The 6,115-nt window shown below is 47.5% G+C and overlaps 1 pseudogene; it reads left to right on the top strand.

The window, feature by feature from the left end:
• The first annotated feature begins 739 nt into the window (after positions 1–739).
• Positions 740–5,075, top strand: LOC100399835 (sema domain, transmembrane domain (TM), and cytoplasmic domain, (semaphorin) 6A pseudogene; annotated as a pseudogene).
• Positions 5,076–6,115: the final 1,040 nt, after the last annotated feature.

The raw sequence follows: 6,115 nt of genomic DNA, 5'->3' as shown, positions 1-6,115 counted from the left end.
CTTAGAAGCAGCAAATGAGGATGGTGTTTGAATTTATAATGGAAACCTCTTCTGTAAGGTGTCTTTCACCATCTAAATTTAAGGAACTATTAATTTCCTCCAATTTTTATATCTCTAATTGTGTACACCAATTAAATTATGATTATTATAGGGTCTTGAGTTTTTAATTATCTTCTACTATGTATACATATTATCTCCCAAATTAGATTTTCCCACATCTATTCCGGATCATATCCTCCTACACATATGGAAAATAGTAGAGCAGAACTGAGCATTTGGCATTCAATACATCTTTGTTCATTAAGTAAATGGATCCCTTTACTTCTATATAAAATTTATATGGACTTTGGTTTGATTCAGATATAGTCAACTGAAATGAAAAAAATATTTTCCAACAGAGATATGAAAATCATTCTATTATGAAGACCTATGTACAGTATTAATTTAGTAGCACTGATTCTCTGCCCTTTCAAAAATTTAAAAGCTGTTCTGCCTGTTGGATAACTAATAGGTGAAGAGTATATAAATCACAATCTAGAGTAGGTCCAAGACTCCACCTGCAGCCATACCGCGTAGTTTCTCCCTCTGCCTCACTTACTCACACTCACACACACCACAGCTCTCCTTTGGGTAGGAGGAGACGGCAGCCAAAGTAGGCGGAGTTGCGGGAGAAGAGTCTGATCTGCGCGATCCAGTCCGGGACCTGGCTCCGCCCGGGAGCGGCGGCTTCTCCGGTGACAGAGGAGTAGTGAGCGGCTCGGGGTGAGGCTGCAGCCAACTCCGCTCCCCGTGCACTCGGCTGCCCAGGCGCTCGGGACGCAGCAGCGGCGCTCCTCCGCGGTGCCGGCCGCCTGCAATGCCCGCTTAGCAGCGTGTGGCCGCGGCCAGCATCACCACACCCGAGGCACCGCGCTCCCGGCCACAGAGCCGGGCCAGAGCCGTGCACCCCTGCCCCAGCCCCCACCCCGACCCCCGCCCTGAAATGACTTGTTAATCGGCGCAGACACCACCAAAGGGACTCACCGGAGTGGAATCCAAGTGGAATTTGGATTTGGGGAAGAGTTTCTTGAACATTTACCCTCTTCCTTGTTGGTTTTCTTTTTCTTCTTCTTCTTCTTCTTCCTCTTCTTCTTCTTCTTCTTCTTCTTCTTCTTCTTCTTCTTCTTCTTCTTCTTTTTTTTTTGTTTTGGCTTCTTTTTTTCCTCGCCCCTTCTCCGCTCGTCATAGGAGATGAACACATCCCGCTTGCATCCCAGAAAGTAGTCGCCGCGATTATTTCCCCCAAAGAGACAAGCACACATGTAGGAATGACAAAGGCTCGCGAAGGAGAGAGAGCAGCCCACGGCCCGGAGAGATCCCCTCGATAATGGAGTACTAAATGGGATACACGCAGTACCAGTCCGTTCCGAGCCCTGGCCGCCGGTCCGTCGATGCACCGAAAAGGGTGAAGTAGAGAAATAAAGTCTCCCCGCTGAACTACTATGAGGTCAGAAGCCTTGCTGCTATATTTCACACTGCTACACTTTACTGGGGCTGGTTTCCCAGAAGATTCTGAGCCAATCAGTATTTCGCATGGCAACTATACAAAACAGTATCCGGTGTTTGTGGGCCACAAGCCAGGACGGAACACCACACAGAGGCACAGGCTGGACATCCAGATGATTATGATCATGAACAGAACCCTCTACATTGCTGCTAGGGACCATATTTATACTGTTGATATAGACACGTCACACACGGAAGAAATTTATTGTAGCAAAAAACTGACATGGAAATCTAGACAGGCCGATGTAGACACATGCAGGATGAAGGGAAAACATAAGGATGAGTGTCACAACTTTATTAAAGTTCTTCTGAGGAAAACCGATGATGCATTGTTTGTCTGTGGAACTAATGCCTTCAACTCTTCCTGCAGAAACTACAAGATGGATACATTGGAATCATTCGGGGATGAATTTAGCGGAATGGCCAGATGCCCTTATGATGCCAAACACGCCAACATTGCGCTGTTTGCAGATGGAAAACTATACTCAGCCACAGTAACTGACTTCCTTGCCATTGACGCAGTCATTTACCGGAGTCTTGGAGAGAGCCCTACCCTGCGGACTGTCATGCACGATTCAAAATGGTTGAAAGAACCATACTTTGTTCAAGCAGTGGATTATGGAGATTATATCTACTTCTTCTTCAGGGAAATAGCAGTGGAGTATAACACCATGGGAAAGGTAGTTTTCCCAAGAGTGGCTCAGGTTTGTAAGAATGATATGGGAGGATCTCAAAGAGTCCTGGAGAAACAGTGGACGTCATTCCTGAAGGCGCGTCTGAACTGCTCAGTTCCTGGAGACTCTCATTTTTATTTCAACATTCTCCAGGCAGTTACAGATGTGATTCATATCAATGGGCGTGATGTTGTCCTGGCAACCTTTTCTACACCTTATAACAGCATCCCCGGGTCTGCAGTCTGTGCCTATGACATGCTTGACATTGCCAGTGTTTTCACTGGGAGATTCAAGGAACAGAAGTCTCCTGATTCCACCTGGACGCCAGTTCCTGATGAACGAGTTCCTAAGCCCAGGCCAGGTTGCTGTGCCGGCTCATCCTCCTTAGAAAAATATGCAACCTCCAGTGAGTTTCCTGATGATACCCTGAACTTCATCAAGACGCACCCGCTCATGGATGAGGCAGTGCCCTCCATCTTCAACAGGCCATGGTTCCTGAGAACAATGGTCAGATACCGCCTGACCAAAATTGCAGTGGACACCGCTGCTGGGCCATATCAGAATCACACTGTGGTTTTTCTGGGATCGGAGAAGGGAATCATCTTGAAGTTTTTGGCCAGGATAGGAAACAGTCGTTTTTTAAATGACAGCCTTTTCCTGGAGGAGATGAGAGTTTACAACCCTGAAAAATGCAGCTATGATGGAGTCGAAGACAAAAGGATCATGGGCATGCAGCTGGACAGAGCAAGCAGCTCTCTGTATGTTGCATTCTCTACCTGTGTGATAAAGGTTCCCCTTGGCCGGTGTGAACGACATGGGAAGTGTAAAAAAACCTGTATTGCCTCCAGAGACCCATATTGTGGGTGGATAAAAGAAGGTGGTGCCTGCGCCCTTCTGTCACCCAACAGCAGACTGACTTTTGAGCAGGACATAGAGCGTGGCAATACAGATGGTCTGGGGGACTGTCACAATTCCTTTGTGGCACTGAATGGGCACTCCAGTTCCCTCTTGCCCAGCACAACCACATCAGATTCGACGGCTCAAGAGGGGTATGAGTCTAGGGAAGGAATGCTGGATTGGAAGCATCTGCTTGACTCACCTGACACCACAGACCCTTTGGGGGCAGTGTCTTCCCATAATCACCAAGACAAGAAGGGAGTGATTCGGGAAAGTTACCTCAAAGGCCACGACCAGCTGGTTCCGGTCACCCTCTTGGCCATTGCAGTCATCCTGGCTTTCGTCATGGGGGCCGTCTTCTCGGGCATCATCGTCTACTGCGTCTGCGATCACCGGCGCAAAGACGTGGCCGTGGTGCAGCGAAAAGAGAAAGAGCTCACCCACTCGCGCAGGGGCTCCATGAGCAGTGTCACCAAGCTCAGCGGCCTCTTTGGTGACACCCAATCCAAAGACCCGAAGCCAGAGGCCATCCTCACGCCACTCATGCACAACGGCAAGCTCACCACTCCTGGCAACACAGCCAAGATGCTTATTAAGGCAGAGCAGCACCACCTGGACCTGACGGCCCTGCCCACCCCAGAGTCTACCCCAACGCTGCAGCAGAAGCGGAAGCCCAGCCGCGGCAGCCGTGAGTGGGAGAGGAACCAGAACCTCATCAATGCCTGCACAAAGGACATGCCCCCCATGGGCTCCCCTGTGATTCCCACGGACCTGCCCCTGCGGGCCTCCCCCAGCCACATCCCCAGCGTGGTGGTCCTGCCCATCACGCAGCAGGGCTACCAGCATGAGTACGTGGACAAGCCCAAAATAAGCGAGGTGGCCCAGATGGCACTGGAGGACCAGGCCGCCACCCTGGAGTATAAGACCGTCAAGGAACATCTCAGCAGCAAGAGTCCCAACCATGGGGTGAACCTTGTGGAGAACCTGGACAGCCTGCCCCCGAAAGTTCCACAGCGGGAGGCCTCCCTGGGCCCCCCGGGAGCCTCCCTGTCTCAGACCGGCCTGAGCAAGCGGCTGGAAATGCACCACTCCTCTTCCTACGGGGTTGACTATAAGAGGAGCTACCCTACGAACTCGCTCACAAGAAGCCACCAGGCCACTACTCTCAAAAGAAACAATACTAACTCCTCCAATTCCTCTCACCTCTCCAGAAACCAGAGCTTTGGCAGAGGAGACAACCCACCGCCCGCCCCGCAGAGGGTGGACTCCATCCAGGTGCACAGCTCCCAGCCATCTGGCCAGGCCGTGACTGTCTGGAGGCAGCCCAGCCTCGATGCCTACAACTCACTGACGAGGTCCGGGCTGAAGCGTACACCCTCGCTAAAGCCGGATGTACCCCCTAAACCTTCCTTTGCTCCCCTTTCCACATCCATGAAGCCCAATGATGCGTGTACATAATCCCAGGGGGAGGGGGTCAGGTGTCGAACCAGCAGGCAAGGCGAGGTGCCCGCTCAGCTCAGCAAGGTTCTCAACTGCCTCAAGTACCCACCAGACCAAGATGGCCCGCGGCAGAGCCGAGGACGCTGGGTCCTCCTCTCTGGGACACAGGGGTACTCACGAAAATTGGGCCGCGTGGTTTGGTGAAGGTTTGCAACGGCGGGGACTCACCTCCATTCTCTTCCTTCACTCTCCTTCACATCCTACCACAGGTCGGACCCACAAGACTTCAGTTACCACAAACATGAGCCAAAAGCACATACCCACCCCATCCCCCATACACACACATGCACACACACACACACACACACACACCACGCATAGAGGTGAACAGAAACTGAAACATTTCATCCATAACTGCACGGGACGTGGCCACACTGGGTTAGCGTTCCAACTTGCAAAACACAAATACATTTTTTAAAATCATGAAAATTTAAAAAGACAAAAAAAAAAAGAAAGAAATCATTGACAATTCTAACTCAGACTTTAACAATGGCAGTTTACTATGCGCAAATACTGTGAAATGCCCGCCAGTGTTACAGCTTTCTGTTACAGCAGATAAATGCCATGTTGGGCAACTATGTCATAGATTTCTGCTCCTCCTCTCTTTTAATGAAATAACGTGACCGTTAACGCAAGTAACTCTTTATTTATTGTTCACCTTTTTATCCTTAAGGAAAGGACTCTTCCAAATACCATCCTACGAACAGCTCTTCAGAAAGCCCATTGAAAGTTAAACATTTAACGTGAAATCCATTAACTGGAATAATTGAGTTTCTTTATATTTACAATAAATTCACTGAGTAAAGAAAAAAAAAATAAATAAATCACAATCTAAATTTTTACAATAGCTTAAATCTTAATTAAAATAAAGCTTTGTTTAATAAACAGAGATGAGAATACCAGTCAGAATACTGAGATTTAACAAGTTTGGAGCTGACAGATCTATGCAGCTGTACTCAAGAGATAGTGTCTGATTCACTGTACTACTGATTGGATGAGGAACTGACACTGCTATAATTAGGAGAGGATGTGTGAATCTTGATGTGCCAGACAAAGTGAAATCCTTTCTATAAGTCACTTTCCAGGAGGATGAAACTTCATCCATCATATAGTAAAGATGAGTTGGGACTTCAACAGTGGATCAATGTTGAAATTAAAAATTAATGTATTGTAATATCCTGGTCTTCACACATTTTAACTATATATATATTATTTATCTGCAGGAGCCAATTAATTGCTTTATAATAATCGTTTCAATTGATCATATCATCCATGAAAACAATTTGTGCATCATATAAATGCTGCAATATTTAGCATATCAGGAATTACATCTTCTGGTAATGATGCTTTATGAAAAACACATGTCCTGAAACACTTGGTTGGGTTTTTGTTTTTCAAAATTAGTAAGAGTTGCATTTGAGAATTAGTTAAGAGTTGCTTAAGAGTACTGTTTCACACTAATTTAAGCTAGTCATTAATAAACTGTTGCCTTAATATTT

The sequence above is a fragment of the Callithrix jacchus genome, chromosome 8 (genome assembly GCF_049354715.1).
Source record: "Callithrix jacchus isolate 240 chromosome 8, calJac240_pri, whole genome shotgun sequence".
In the NCBI taxonomy this organism is placed as follows: Eukaryota; Metazoa; Chordata; class Mammalia; order Primates; family Cebidae; genus Callithrix; species Callithrix jacchus.
Note: the sequence above shows the minus strand (reverse complement) of the source record. Positions and strands in the feature narration are given on the sequence as shown.